A 16874-nucleotide genomic window follows, 5' to 3' on the forward strand; every position below is an offset into this window, starting at 1 on the left:
ATCGGCGCGGGCGGTGGACACCCAAAGAGAAGGAACCATCACAGGATCATAGCTCCAGTGAGATCCCCGAAGAACCTGCCAGGTATGCTCGAACCTGCCCTCCAACGCAACCATGTAGCGACGGACGTGCTCATCCTCCTCGCCGACATGGTGACGTACCACCTCCGCGGTGTCCGGAAGCCTCAGCACCCTCACTGGCCCACGCGACTGCCACCAAACAAGGATCGGGTCAACGACGGGCTGGCTCCTCAGCAACCTACGCCCCCCTGAAGGTAGCACCTCCCAATACCAGCCGGGCGGAGCCCAGTCCCGGACAGGGCCCCTCTGATCAAGCAGTTGTCCTCCGCCGAGTCGACGACGAGGATGCGGGATAGGCATCGTAAAATGAACTAAAAAATAAACTAGTTCTATTAATTTTCTTGCTAAAATAAACTATTAACACTTAAGCATATACAATAGCAAAATTAAACTATTAACACTTAAGCATATACAATAGCAAAATTAAGCAATAATCTAAGAAACACTATTAACACTTAAGCATATACACTATACAATATTTCTTCTTCTTGTAACCCTAAACTAGTTTTTCCTCTTCTTCTATTTCTCCTCTTCTTCTACTTCTTCTTCTACTTCTACTTCTCCTCTTCTTCTACTACTTCTCCTCTTCTCTTATTCTACTTCTCCTCTTCTATTCTTCTACTTCTTCCTCTTCTTCTCCTCTCCTCCTCTTCTTATTCTCCTTTTTCTTCTTTTCTTCTCCTCCTCTTCTTATTTTCCTTTTTCCTAATTCTAAATATTACTAACCCTAATAATCTAGCAAAACCTAATAACAATAGGAATTAAATGACAAAAAAAAAATTCTTCTTTTCTTCCCTTTTTCTTCCTTTCTTCTCCTTTTTCTTCCTTTCTTCTCCTTTTTCTTCCTTTCTTCTCCTTTTTCTTCCTTTCTTCTCCTTTTTCTTCCTTTCTTCTACTTTTTCTTCTTTTCTTATCCTTTTTCTTCTTTTCTTCTACTGGCCGGAGTGTTGGGGAGGAGGTGTCGACGGCGCTCGGCGAGGAGGAAGGTGCGGCGCACGGCGAGGAGGACGGCGGCGACGGCGAGGAGGACGGCAGGCGGCGGCGAGCAGGACGGCGGCGACGGCGAGGAGGACGGCAGGCGGCGGCGAGCAGGACAGCGGGCAGCCTGACGACATCGTCGAGTTCGTCGCTGTGCCGCGCCGGGCAGGAGAACGAGGAAGAAGGAGAGAAGGAAATGCGATTTGGGTTGGAAATTTTTTAACTCCCGCTTATATAGGTGGATCTTTAGTCCCGGTTCGGGGCTCGATCCGGGAGTACAGATCCCCTTTAGTCCCGGGTGGAGCCACGACCCGGGACTAAAGGCCCTTTTTCGGCAGACCAGAAGGCGGGAAGCACGGGCCTTTAGTCTCGGCGCGGCGCTCCAACCGGGACTAAAGGGGGTCTTTAGTCCCGGGGCGTGGCTCCACTCGGGACTACAGCCCCTCCTCGGCTGTACGATAAATTTAGTCCCACCTCGCCCAGCGAGGGGGACTAGCACTTGTTTATAAGCCCCGTCGCAGCTTCTCCATCGAGCTCCTCTCTAAAGCAGGCTTACGGGCATAAACTAACTGAAAATTGAAACTATATTCGAAAATATGGAGAAAATTCAACCTGAATTCAAAATGAGTTCACTTTGAAATTAGATTGAATTTTCTCTATAAATTCTCATATATTTTCAATTTTTTTCTATTTTCATAATTAATAATTTTGACTATCCAAACTATTATCTATTTTGTTATTTTCAATTAAAAACTATGTTTATTAAAAATTCTTTTTGCATATTTGAGAATTTGACAAAACTATGATAATGAAAAGTGTTTGAAATTGAATAAATAATGCAAAACTATTTTCTATTTTCATAATTAATAATTTTGACTATCCAAACTATTATCTATTTTGTTATTTTCAATTAAAAACTATGTTTATTAAAAATTCTTTTTGCATATTTGAGAATTTGACAAAACTATGATAATGAAAAGTGTTTGAAATTGAATAAATAATGCAAAACTATTTTCTATTTTCATAATTAATAATTTTGACTATCCAAACTATTATCTATTTTGTTATTTTCAATTAAAAACTATGTTTATTAAAAATTCTTTTTGCATATTTGAGAATTTGACAAAACTATGATAATGAAAAGTGTTTGAAATTGAATAAATAATGCAAAACTATTTTCTATTTTCATAATTAATAATTTTGACTATCCAAACTATTATCTATTTTGTTATTTTTAATTAAAAACTATGTTTATTAAAAATTCTTTTTGCATATTTGAGAATTTGACAAAACTATGATAATGAAAAGTGTTTGAAATTGAATAAATAATGCAAAACTATTTTCTATTTTCATAATTAATAATTTTGACTATCCAAACTATTATCTATTTTGTTATTTTCAATTAAAAACTATGTTTATTAAAAATTCTTTTTGCATATTTGAGAATTTGACAAAACTATGATAATGAAAAGTGTTTGAAATTGAATAAATAATGCAAAACTATTTTCTATTTTCATAATTAATAATTTTGACTATCCAAACTATTATCTATTTTGTTATTTTCAATTAAAAACTATGTTTATTAAAATTCTTTTTGCATATTTGAGAATTTGACAAAACTATGATAATGAAAAGTGTTTGAAATTGAATAAATAAAGCAAAACTATTTTCTATTTTCAAAAGTAATTATCTTGACTATCCAAACTATTATCTATTTTGTTATTTTCAATTAAAAACTATGTCTATAAAAAATTCTTTTTGCATATTTGAGAATTTGACAAAACTATGATAATGAAAAGTGTTTGAAATTGAATAAATAATGCAAAACTATTTTCTATTTTCATAATTAATAATTTTGACTATCCAAACTATTATCTATTTTGTTATTTTCAATTAAAAACTATGTTTATTAAAATTCTTTTTGCATATTTGAGAATTTGACAAAACTATGATAATGAAAAGTGTTTGAAATTGAATAAATAATGCAAAACTATTTTCTATTTTCGAAAGTAATTATTTTGACTATCCAAACTATTAACTTATTTTTTTTTGAGGTAGTTGACCCTGAAATTGAAAAGCACTACAAATGAACACTGAAAATGTTGAAATTTGGCATGCTATCATCATTTCACCCACATAGCATGTGTTAAAAAGTTGAGAGGGCTACGACAAAAACTGATGCACTTCGTGTACAAAACGGACAATCTCTCTCGAAGTATCAGCATTTCGAACGAGAACTCATCTCTTACAAAGGGATTTCATTTTTTTGAACTTATTTGAACTCCATACTTTTTTGTGTGTTCAAAATGCACCATTCAAAGGCACATCACAAAATTTCAACAATTTCTGACTTCATTTGGTATTCTTCGTGCATTAACTTTTTTTTTGAGGAAGTTGACCCTGAAATTGAAAAGCACTACAAATGAACTCTGAAAATGTTGAAATTTGGCATGTTATAATCATTTCACCCACATAGCATGTGTTAAAAAGTTGAGAGGGCTACGACAAAAACTGGATGCACTTCGTGTACAAAACGGACAATCTCTCTCGAAGTATCAGCGTTTCGAACGAGAACTCATCTCTTACAAAGGGATTTCATTTTTTTGAACTTATTTGAACTCCATACTTTTTGTGTGTTCAAAATGCACCATTCAAAGGCACATCACAAAATTTCAACAATTTCTGACTTCATTTGGTATTCTTCGTACATTAACTTATTTTTTTTTGAGGTAGTTGACCCTGAAATTGAAAAGCACTACAAATGAACTCTGAAAATGTTGAAATTTGGCATGCTATCATCATTTCACCCACATAGCATGTGTTAAAAAGTTGAGAGGGCTACGACAAAAACTGGATGCACTTCGTGTACAAAACGGACAATCTCTCTCGAAGTATCAGCGTTTCAAACGAGAACTCATCTGTTACAAAGGGATTTCATTTTTTTGAACTTATTTGAACTCCATACTTTTTGTGTGTTCAAAATGCACCATTCAAAGGCACGTCACAAAATTTCAACAATTTCTGACTTCATTTGGTATTCTTCGTGCATTAACTTATTTTTTTAGGTAGTTGACCCTGAAATCGAAAAGCACTACAAATGAACTCTGAAAATGTTGAAATTTGGCATGCTATCATCATTTCACCCACATAGCATGTGTTAAAAAGTTGAGAGGGTTACGACAAAAACTGGATGCACTTCGTGTACAAAACGGACAATCTCGCTCGAAGTATGAGCGTTTCGAACGAGAACTCATCTCTTACAAAGGGATTTCATTTTTTTGAACTTATTTGAACTCCATACTTTTTGTGTGTTCAAAATGCACCATTGAAAGGCACATCACAAAATTTCAACAATTTCTGACTTCATTTGGTATTATTCGTGCATTTACTTTTTTTTGAGCTAGTTGATCCTGAAATTGAAAAGCACTACAAATGAACTCTGAAAATGTTGAAAGTTGGCATGCTATCATAATTTCACCCACATAGCATGTGTTAAAAAGTTGAGAGGGCCACGACAAAAACTGGATGCATTTCGTGTACAAAACGGACAATCTCTCTCGAAGTATCAGCGTTTCTAACGAGAACTCATCTCTTACAAAGGGATTTCATTTTTTTGAACTTATTTGAACTCCATGCTTTTTGTGTGTTCAAAATGCACCATTGAAAGGCTCATCACAAAATTTCAACAATTTCATATATGGTGGACACTTGCTCACCTATGGTATATGGTGGACATTCTTCTTCTCTCATATATGGTGGACACTAGCTCACCTGATTTTTCAACCGTCGATGATGGTCGCTACTCCTACTTCCCCTAGTGCATAACCAATATCTAGCACAAGGAGAAGAAGGAGAAACGACCCCCCACAGCAACAGTCGACATTCTTCTTCTCTCATGTATGGTGGACACTCCCTCACCTGATTTTTCGACCGTCGATGATGGTCGCTACTCCTTCTTCCCCTAGTGCATAACAAATATCTAGCACAAAGAGAAGAAGGAGAAGCAACCCCCACAACAACAGTCGGCATTCTTCTTCTCTCATGTATGGTGGACACTCCCTCACCTGATTTTTTGACCGTCGATGATGGTCGCTATTCCTTCTTTCCCTAATGCATAACAAATATCTAGCATAAGGAGAAGAAGGAAAAGCGAGCCCCACAACAAAAGTGGTTCCGCGGCACGCCACGTGGGACTAATGGTGTTTCATTTTTAAATGACTGTTTTAATCAAAAACAGATCTGTTACAAAAGGGATTTCATTTTTTGAACTTATTTGAACTGAAGACTTTTTGTATATATATGTGGTCGAAATGCATGATACCATGATATTCACCTTTCGGAGGTTGTCGAAGATCGTCATCACTCCGCTCTCTATATTCACCTTGCATCCATTCTCATCAAGCTTCCCAATAGAGATGATGTTGTTGCGCAGTCGTGGGATGTAGTACACTCCGGTGAGTATGCGATGTTCGCCTGTGAGACCCTCAAAGAGGACAGATCCTTGCCCGCAAATCTCCACAGCTGAACCATCACCGAACTTGACCGAGCCTTCAACATCGTATTCCAGCTCGAGGAATTTCTTCTTGCACCCCGTCATGTGGTTACTGGCACCCGTGTCGAGATACCACGACACGTTCTGATCACCGGATAACTTTGGTGTCACTTTTTCCTCATGAAGTAGCACCTTCCGGCTTGGTTTCACAACCACTGTTTCAGCGAGATAACAAACTTCGGCCATCAGAAGACCTGGACCTTCGTCTTCCAGCTTTGCCAAATTTGTCTTGATCTCCCGCTTGTTAGGGTTTGGACAATCCTTCGCAAAGTGACCCATCTTATTGCAGTTATAGCACTTGACCTCAGACAAGTCCAAGTTCCGTGGTTTCTCCTCTTTAGATTGGCCCGCCTTACCACGACCTTGTGGTTTGCCTTTTCCGGTTTGTCCATCGTCCTTCGTGTTGCTTGAGCCTTCGCCACCGTCACGCCTTCCTTTGCTACTTGGGGCCTCCAATCTGCGCGCGAGTACATGAGTTGGTCACTGCCTCCTCCTTTGCCTTTCCGACAGCCACGAGCATTCTCTTCCCATGTCCGCAATCGTCCGATCGCCTCCGTTATGGTCATGTCGTCGATGTCGTAAAGCTGCTCGAGCGTGCCGATGATGTACGTGAGTTTATCAGTGACTGAACTGAAAAACTTCTCCACGATCTCGATCTCATCGAGCTTTGCACCAAGCGCGCGGATCTCTCCCACCAAAGTAGTAAGACGCATGGCGTAGTCATTCACCAATTCAGTTTCCTCCATCTGCAACTTGTGAAATTGGCGCTTCAGCACTTGTGCCCGAGCCTTGGTGACGCGATCTTCTCCGATCCTCATCTCCTTGAGTGCATTCCACGCCTCTCTTGCCGTCTCAAACTCCGCCAATGTCATCAACACGGAATCTGGCACAGACTGGGCTATGGCGGCCATGGCACCTTCGTCGCGCTCCTCGTCGACGTCGTCGTCCGTGATGGCCTCCCACACTCGAAGGGATCGAAGAATAATCTTCATCTTCACCGCCCACACGCCGTAGTTGGCGTCGGTGAGCATCGGGTACTGGATGGGGATGTTGCGATGCGCCTGGACGTTGGCGCCGCTCGTTCCTCCACCACTGGTTGCTGACTTGACGCCCTTCTTCACCTTGTCGCCCTTCTTGTTCGCCTTGGCACCACCGCTGCCGGACATGACCGACTCAGCGTTGCTGTCCGTCATCGTAGATCGTAGATCGTCGAGGCTCTGATACCAATTGTTGGTTTTGAACCGTAGATCAAATCAGCAGGCAGCAGCACTCCAACACTCCTACGTGCAAAGCTAGCTTGTGAAGCTAACACGCACACAGGTGGATGGATCTTCTTGCTAGCTAGTTGCACGCTGTGCTTGATCGATCCAGCGGAAACTCTCGGCGGAAACTCTCGTGCTGTAGCGAACGAATCAACAGGAACAAAACTGGTTTTGGTGGTGCTTCAACTTGCACCGTTTGTTTGTCTTTGATTGCTATATAAAGAGATACATCGTTGCCGCGTCCAACGCGTTGCCGTCCGAGTCGGCAACCAACACGACGCAACTCCGGATTATACGTACAGGTACGTTGCCGGTTTATACACGTGATCGTTTCCTAAACAGGCTTTGTAAACTTAATACTAAACTATCTAGGACTTTGCTACAACTAGGTTAATTACTAGAGTCACGTGGGGAATATGCTATGCTTTCACCACTGCCCTAAACTATCCTCTCTAATCACTACTCAAAAACTACAGTACCCCAACTCGTGAACTCCTCTTTTAGAAAGAAGGCTCGAGACAAGCTTGTCAGGAATTACAAGATACTTCCTCTCTCCCATAATATAGAAGTATTTTTTATAATACACTAGTGTTAAAAATGCTTTTATATTATGGGACGAAGGGAATACATAATTGCTGAGAGCCAGTTTACAGTACAAGACACTCCACAAGCAAAAAAGAAATGTAAAAGATTAAGAACAGCTGTACTAAGGCATTGCCATACATGCTTGAACATCGAAGCAGAAGGTCGAAACAACTAGAGTGTCGCCCAACGCTAAGAGAACAAACTAACCGTTGACGACATCAGGAGCCAAAAGACCACACAACCTCCTTCTCGCTCGTCTAAGAGGGACCCTTCCCCCTTGTCCAGACTCGACGACACCACACCATCAGACGAAAGGAGGCGCTCACCATAGAGCTAGAAGGAGAACCGGCTTATTCAAAACACCCTCGCCAGTCAACCGTACACAACCACCTCGTCAGTGAGATGTCCCAGTCTATTGCCAAGCCACTGCCCACAACAAGTCAAGCAAAGTGGGGGAACCTGCAGGAAGAAGAACCAGGAATGGAATCGAAGCTGTAGGCCTACGAAGGTGGCGCGTGACATAGGAGAGTTCTACCAACGCCGAAGAGCCAGATCGCTACGCATCGCCACAACGTTGTTGCCAGGGATCGAGGGCAACGACACATTGTCGAGCGAGCTGACACGGGCGGCTGAGCTCACATGATCACACACACTGCCAAAAACGTTCTTTTTTATGGGATGGAGGGAGTAGTTATCAAGAATAAACATTCTTATAATGCTGAAAAAGTGATGCTCCCACTACATAACATGTTAGTATGTATGTGAGCACAAAAGAATTAGTTGGCTGGTTAAAAAATACCCATGAACTTGAATCAAAATGCACCCAACACGGAACATATTTTTGGTGTGAGTTCAGATGATAATTTAATCAATTGGAACAAAAGACACTAAAAGTCATTAATCAACAGGATAAAAGATCTTCTAACTCACAACATAAAAAATTGAGTTGTTGGAGTAATATATTAGTATTTGTTAGAAAAGGCAAACAAGCTAGAACAAAAATTAGTATGAACAAATTTGATTGGGAGAGTGTGTGCACAATCCCACACCCAGCAGGTTCAAACCTCTGCGGGTGAGAATTTTGATCCATGCTGATGTTGTACTATCCTTTATAGTATTCCTTAGAAAACTTATGCTTATTTGGAAATTGGATTATAAAAAGAATATATTATGTATGTTAAGCTTCATGCAGTAGCCAACGCAAGACTCAGATGTATGACTCATAAGGTCTATACGTGGACAAAAGGGGGGGCAACAATTTTTTAATGAATTACGAAAGCCAGAATTTAAACTCAAGATCTTAGGCCATGATACCATGTTAAGCTTTATGCACTAGCAAACGCAACCAAAATTCCGAACTGTTGGAAAGGGCTAGGCAATTGATTATAGACTTCAACAAAATAAAGATAAATTCAAACATAGATGAGACCCTTCACTGTCATGTAGTCATATAACAAATGTGACTTTCTTTTCTGAATATTGATAGACTAAAAGAGAATACATATTCTAGGTAAAAATAAAGGTAGAAACTTTGCATCATGTTGGCTGACCATGTTTGGTGTTAGATCTCTCAGGTGCTAGGTATCCCGGTAGACAGCAACATCAGCGGTTATAAGTTCATTCACTTGACAACTCAGTTTAGGTAGTACAATAATGTGTCCCTGATTAGTTTCCTTTTGTTCACGGGCCTATTATTGACTGAACTGAACACTAGACACTAATAAACCACCACTGTTCTTGTAAGACAAACCCCTTCTTATGGACTTTATTGGTTCCAACCATTTTTACACATGGTCTCAAGTGAGACAGATGGGCGTGAAATTAATATGCTCAAGGACATTGGGATAGAAATTGTAGCCAAATGTGATGGTTTGCCTCTTGCTGTCAAAGTTATGGGAGGGCTCTTGTGCCAGAAAGATAAAAAATACCATGCGTGGAAGATGGTTCTGGATGACTCTATATGGTCAGAATCTGAAATGCCTGAAGAGCTAAACCATGCAGTATATTTAAGCTATGAAGATTTGCCTTCTTGAATCAAACAATGCTTTCTATACTACTCCCTTCTCCCTAAAACTACAGTGTTCACTAGTGACAACATCATTGGCATGTGGATTAGTGAAGGCTTTCTTCATGGAATCTCAGGCGACTTAGAAGAATTTGGAAGCAAGTACTATAAGGAGCTAATCTCGAGGAACCTGATAGAACCAAATGTAAAATATGCCACTCATTGTGTTTGCAACATGCATGATATTGTTCGCTCATTTGCTCAATTTGTGGCTAGAGATGAGGCACTAGCAGCTCACACCGGAGAAACTAGTATTGGTAGTAAACTTACTGCACAAAAGTTTCTTCGGTTATCTCTAGACAGCAAAGCATCAGAATCAGATGGGCTAAAGTGGACTTCTTTACAAACACAAAGCACACTGAGAACACTAATATCAGTTGGCCACATAAATATGAAGCATGGTGATTCTTTGGTTCATTTTCCATGTCTACGAACTTTACATATAGATTCTGGACATGTTGGTCTCTTAGTTGAATCTTTGCATGAATTCAAGCATCTGAGGTACTTGTCCTTACAAAATTCTGATATATCTAGTCTGCCAGATAGCATTGGAAAGATGAAATTCTTGCAGTGCATTAACCTTGTAGGATGCAAACAATTTGTGAAACTTCCATGTAGCATTTTAAAGTTAGGGCAACTAAGGTATCTTAATTTCTATGATACTATTATAAACAACATGCCTCGAGGATTTTGTGTTCTAACAAATTTGAGATCATTAGCTGGGTTTCCAGCCCTGGTGGATGGAGATTGGTGCAGTTTGGAAGAGTTGGGTCCTCTTTCTTGGCTCAAGAATCTTGGACTGGACAGACTAGAGAATGTAATTGCTTCCTCATCCGCAGCAAAGGCAAAGCTTGATGAGAAGGTGCGTCTTAACGACCTATCCTTATATCGTGGTAGTAGATTGGGAGATGATGGGCTGATTAAAGAGGAAAATAGCGTCTCCGGTGAAGAACAAGAACGAATAACGAAGGTGTTTGATGAGCTCTGCCCTCCACCCAGGTTAGAATATCTTGTCATCGTCGGATATTTTGGTCGACGGCTCCCAAGGTGGATGATGTCATCATTAGTTGTGCCCCTCAAGTGTTTGAGGATTCTGTTCATTCATGACCTGGCTTGCTGCAGAAAGCTTCCTAATGGCTTGTGTCAGCTCCCTTATCTAGAGTTCTTTCAGATCAACCGTGCTCTAGCCATCAAGCATGTTGGACCAGATTTCTTGCAGTCCTACCATCACCACAGTCCTCGTCCTTCCCAGGTTCTGGCTACATTTCCGAGATTGCATACGATGGATTTGATGGGAATGATGGAATGGGAGGAGTGGGAGTGGGAGGAGCAAGTGGAAGCCTTTCCTATCTTGCAGAAACTAATGCTAGTCAGCTGCAAACTGAAGTGTCTTCCTCCTGGCCTTGCCTCCCAGGCAACGACTTTGAATAAATTAACTATACACTATGTCGAGGGTCTCATCTCTCTTGAAAACTTTCCATATCTGGTCGAACTGGAAGTGGTTGGAAACCTTGACCTGGAGAGGATCACTAACTTTCCCAAACTGCAGAAGCTTACCATCCAAGACTGCCCAGAGCTGAAGGTGCTGGAGGGTGTTCCTGCACTCCAAAAGCTCATTTTCAAGGATGACGATATGGAGACACTCCCAGAATTGATGGGGGGTATAAACCTAACGCGTTTCGAGCTAGACTGCAGTCTAGCTCTGCTCACTTCCATAGCCGCCGGACAAACTGGCCCTGAGTGGGACAAGTTCAGCCGTGCTGAGCATGCTAAGGCATATGCAGGTGAAGGACGGTATGTCTTGTACAAAGCTAAACCCTACAACTTGGAGACAAATGTCAGCTCTTTCATGTCTAGAGGTGATTTAGCATTGCTTTTCATCTTAAGTTTGCAATTTATTTTGGTTATTTGTACTACTCTCTTTTTTTTCACCTTTCATCAGTGTGTAGGAGTTCGAACATATTCCCAACAGTTCCTTTTGAATATACCATTCTAGTGTTGAACAATAAAACATGGTATTAATGTCAACATAGATGTATTACTAGCTTTTTATCTAGATAAAAATAGATGGCTGACTATTTGTTGACCAGTGCTACTTTATGATATGGTTGGAGTATGTCATTTGATAAATTTCTGCTGTAGTAACTTGTTCCTACTTCCCTGCTCACATGTTATTTCTGGATCTCACAGTTTTAACTCAAATATTTGATCTCTTGCCTTGCCAGCTATGAATTGTATAATTACTCTACCGGTTTCTTCTTATGCAGGGGCCTTATCTTATTCTGACGATGCGCGAAGATTTGAGTCTGTATTCAAAGTGACAAGCAAAACCTTTAGCTACATCTGCAGCTTGGTGAAAGTGCCGTCATGGGAATATACGGATAGCTACACCTTTGTTGACGGGAGGGTGCTCTCTTTAGAAGACAAAGTAGCCGTTGCACTGAGAAGGTTGTACTCTACGGAGCCATCGGAGACCCTAGAATCATCTCTTGGTGTGAACGAGTCAACCATCTTGTTGGTAACTGAGAGGTTCGTTGCTGCTGTGTACGAGCGAGGAATGCACCACGTGCACTGGCCAGACTCCAGTAAAATGGATAAGATCAAGTACATGCTTGGAAATATCCACAATATGCATAACTGCTGCGGTGTTATACATACAACTCATGTCCCATTTGGACCAAACTACGGCCATGGGAAGACTCAAAACATTATAATGCAATATTTCGTTGATCCAGAGATGAGGTTCTGGAACATTCATTTGACATCGGCAGGAAGCATGGACCAATTGAGCATTTTGCAGAATTCTAAATTCTTCAAGGAGTGCGAGAAGGGTGCTCACTTGAATGGCAGCAAGCTGAAGGCAGACTTAGATGGACCAGAAGTCGGGGAGTACATAATTGGTGACGAAGGATACCCTCTTCTATCCTGGCTAATCACACCTTACCAGCAAGAAGACCTCTCAGATTCCAAGGCGGAGTTCAATAGGAGACACTCGTCAGCCACGTCATGCGCGCTGAAGGCGCTGGCAAGGTTCGAAGATACATGGAGCTGCCTGCAGGGAGAGACGCGGTGGCCGGACAATCTGGACACTCTAGAAATGATGCTTGGTGTCTGCTGCTTGTTGCATAACATAGTCATAGATATGGAGGATGATGCGGCCATGCCAAGCGTTAAGCGGGGCGATTACTGTAAGGAAGTGCGCCAGTTAGCAAATGAGGATGCTGTCAGGGCAAGGGATATGTTGTCACAATACTTCTTGATCGACAGGTCATCGAAATCAGGAGGTAATTAGCACAGCTGCTCGTACATCTTAATTAGTTCTATGCATGGTTGCTCTGTCCCCTAATTTTTCATTTTTATTCCCTCTTTTTTTTATTTGTTCCGTTGGCCCGGCGGATGCAGAGTACAATGACGAAGGAACTTCATCAGTGTCAGGAGCTGAAAAGAAGGAAACAAGAAGCACAGACAAGAACATCAGAGGAAGAGATGATTAAAAAAGAAAACTTCTTTCTGCGGCATCTTCCAGCTTCATTCTAGGTACGACTGCGAGGTGCTAGCACACTATGCTTCAAGTACTATCCTCTTCTTGATTTGTTCTTTTCATTTGGAATTAATCCCATTGATAATCGCTAACTGATTAACTCTTCCAGATATACATTGGAAATGTGCTAAGCAAAGCATTAGTATCTATTAGGTGAGACTCTGCTTGGCAGATTCATTTTGCTATGCGTGGAAATGATTTTTTTTTGATATATTAAACACTGGTGCATGGTCGTACATCCGATACAACTAAAACCATGACTTGATCAGGTGGAAGGGAGGCCTTGATCCTGCTGCTGGGGGCTTCTAAATGCTTGGATTCAAGAGGAGCGATGCCACTGAGCTTTGCATCGCCGCTGCGACATGAATTGAGCAGAAATTGCAAGTGTTGTGTACTCTGTACTTTTGTGTACGGGCGATAAGCTTTCATGTGTAGTGCAGATGCATGGAGAGTGCCTGTAGTTTTCATGAATCAGTTTTGTTGGTGCAAACTGAAGAATTTGCAAACATAATGGCAAGGAGTCCTGTTTGTTCAGGCCAACAATCTTATTGAAATGCAAGCCTAGTGGGGACGGGGCATTTAGCCCCGGCCCGTAAGGCGCTTTAGTTCCGGTTCACCAACCGGGACTAAAGGGGCGGGACTAAAGGCCTAACCTTTAGTCCCCGCCCTGTTACAAGTCGGGACTAAAGGTGCTCCAAGTGGGCGCCTCGTAGCGCCCCAGGGGCAGGACCTTTAGTCCCGGTTCGTTACAAGGACCGGGACTAAAGAGTTTCAAATTTTGCTTATTTTTGGGTTTTTTTTTGAATGAAATTATTTTTGGGTTTTAGGGTTTTAGGGTTTAGGTGTTCGGGAGATTAACGTGATGCCTCGTTTGGTGTTCGGGAATTAGTTTTCATATAATTTAAATAGAAATAATTATGCATATATATATATAAGATTAACTTATCTTACAAGCGAGCATATATATACAATTATATGGAGATCTGAATTATCGGGACTAGAGCCCGTCTATTCGATTACATGGACGAACATCAGTAATGGCCCCTAGCTACACTAAATCGTCCTTTGTCATCTATAGCTTCCGTCCTCAGAAAGGTCGCAAGCTCCTCTGCAACAGCAATCGAGGTAGGACCTTCGTCCTCATGGCCGTGTACTATATAAGAAGAGGAGATGAATATGAATATCAATCATGATAATAAAGAATGACGGGTAAAAATAGAGGTGTGAATGTTCATTGCTTACATCGAATTTGTGATCCTAGTGCTCAGAGGTAAACGTGCGAATGGTCTTGCAAACATAGTATCCGCATAGATGCGTCCCCCGTGGCTGCTGGTCGCACTTTACGAGAATAGAATATATATAATCAAAATAATAATCTAGCATTATAAATGTATTGATAATATAAGTATATCACACTACTACTTACCTGAGCCGCTCTAAAGGTCAGCTTCTCAGGCTCGATACCGGGAGTCACGCACTTGAACCGCTTCCAAACCCTGCCCGACAAGGATAATGATTTGCTAAGTTTTTCATTAATTGATATATCAAAAAATCAACGAAAGAGACCGATAGAGCGCAAGAATGATTGAAATTATCCTTGGAGCATGTCCTGCTGGCTTTGGAACTGTTCCAAGGGTCTTGATAATGGGTCGAAGGCATCAACTCTTCCCTTATCAATTTTAATGTCCAACAGAATCCAATGGAAGCTGCACATGTATATATATATATGTTTGTGTGTGTGTGTGTGTGTGTGTGTGTGTGTGTGTGTGTGTGTGTGTGTCAGTAACTTATCAATTACACTTATAAGTGAATGGACACAACAGAGTAAAGACCCTCACCTGAAGTTGTATGGAAACAGTATGTGGTCACAGAAATTTTGATCTGTTAGAAACCTTAGAAGGTTTTCCTCCGTCTCCTTGGGTTTATCAGTTAGCGTCGCTATATGTATTTTATCTGGGTCAATAAACCCAATATTTAGGATGTTCTTACTTTTACAATCCAGAATCTTCATTCTGCATAATAGAGTACAAGTTATATATAGACAATGAATTGAAATAACTAAACAAGTTATATGTAGACAATGAATTGAAAAACTTACAGACAATAGCAACCCATAAGCGGTTCGTCGAGGGCGTCGCCATTATACATCTGGAAGAGTTCATCAAAGTCGATATGGATTTCTTCGAGGCGGCCGTAGTACTCCCGTGGGACACTCACCACGATCATCGTTCTCCCATTCTTTGATTCACTTAAGTACCATGTATGCAAGTAACGCATATTTGTTGGGAGATCATCTTTGCTGACCAAAGGCTCTCCCATGAAAAACTGTGGCTTAGGGGCTACCACAGCCTTGGGTAACCTGTTGTCTTGGGAAGCCAGAACATCTTCAACCGAGACACCCCACTTCTTTGCTAATTCAAAATCATGCCCCTGCACCGGAGGGGGAACATTCTCGGTTAACACTTTGAGGGGTGGGATCGACTGTTTGGCCTGTTGTCCAAGCTGAGGAACGTCTGATTTTTTCTTGCATGTAGTTGAACTTGATTTGCTCCCACTTGCACTTGCACGTGATCTGCTCTTTTTCACTTCCTTCTGCAATGTGCGTGTATAGTCATTAGGCTTATGGTGGAACTCATACTGTGATGGAAGGGTCGTGAAGTATTTTGCAAATGCTATTTGCTTCTCGGTGTATTCCGGGCGGGGCTCGGGTTCCTTCTTTTTCATCTGCGCATCATGATGTTCCTTTGCTATCCTGGCGTTTTCCTCGGGGGTATGATCATAAGGTCTGATAGGAAGATTAGCATGAGGTACCTTTGGGAGGGGTGACCGTTTGCGCTTTGGGGGGCTCCGTCGCTTAGAAATCGTCGGCGGAGCGTTCTTGGTGGCACGCTTCCGCTTAGTATCCTGTGCGGGCGGCGGCAGAGACGGACGACCCAAGTCCGGCGGCAGTGATCGAGATGGACTCGTGTTGTGCTGGCCGACGTCATGTGGAGGGCTTGGAGGTAATGGAGGTGTAGGTGACCTGCGACGACTCAGAGGCGGTGTTGTCCTTGGGGCCGAGCCTGGAAGCTTGATGTAGTTCTTGTCCCATAGGACGACTCCACCCAGTACTTCTCCGAGTGTCCTCTCATCTTCGGGTCCCGCTATGTCAAGCTCCATATCATAAAACCCCGCCATGATTTCATCCACCCCGACTTTAGCAAAGCCAGCTGGAATCTCACGGCCATGCCAGCGTGCATCAGGGCCAGAAGGTAAAGCTTGTCCGACGGCCACCTTCATGGATATGTTCTTGAATTTCTGATGGAGTTCACATGATGTTGACTCCTTGATTCCATCCACGGGGTAGCCGGGACCGCCCTCTAACATTCTTCGTGCATCGTCGGGCGGGGCCTCAGATTCAGCCACGCTGCTTTTCCGCTTAGATGGGCGCCGGTAATATCAAGTGCAGGATCTTCCTCGCGCGCTACTCCTCTAAGCTCATCAATCTGCTTCTGTTGCTCGTTAATCCTGGCAAGCAACTAGTTGAACTTGTCATTCTCCTCATCCTGGTGCCGCTTCTTTGCTCTCTCTCGGCTTCTGTAAGTGTCTTGGTCTCTGGCAAACCAAGCCACCACGGGTAAGAAGGACCGAAGCCTCGCGTTCGTCCTCAATGTTCGTCATTGCCGAGGACCAGTGTGAGCAAATCTTTCTCTCAATCTGCAGTGAACTTTCTTTTTCCCTCCTTAATTTCTTTCACTATCCTTTTCCAATTCTCCCTAGGTATCCTAAGACCGTCACTGCAGATGAGGTCCCCTGTTTTTTCGTCGTACGACC

The 16874-nt window shown here is 42.0% G+C and overlaps 1 pseudogene; it reads left to right on the forward strand.

Annotated features, from left to right (window-relative positions):
- The first annotated feature begins 9245 nt into the window (after nucleotides 1-9245).
- Nucleotides 9246-13375, forward strand: LOC123403481 (annotated as a pseudogene).
- Nucleotides 13376-16874: the final 3499 nt, after the last annotated feature.

Source organism: Hordeum vulgare, chromosome 6H (assembly GCF_904849725.1).
Source record: "Hordeum vulgare subsp. vulgare chromosome 6H, MorexV3_pseudomolecules_assembly, whole genome shotgun sequence".
NCBI classification, from domain to species: Eukaryota; Viridiplantae; Streptophyta; class Magnoliopsida; order Poales; family Poaceae; genus Hordeum; species Hordeum vulgare.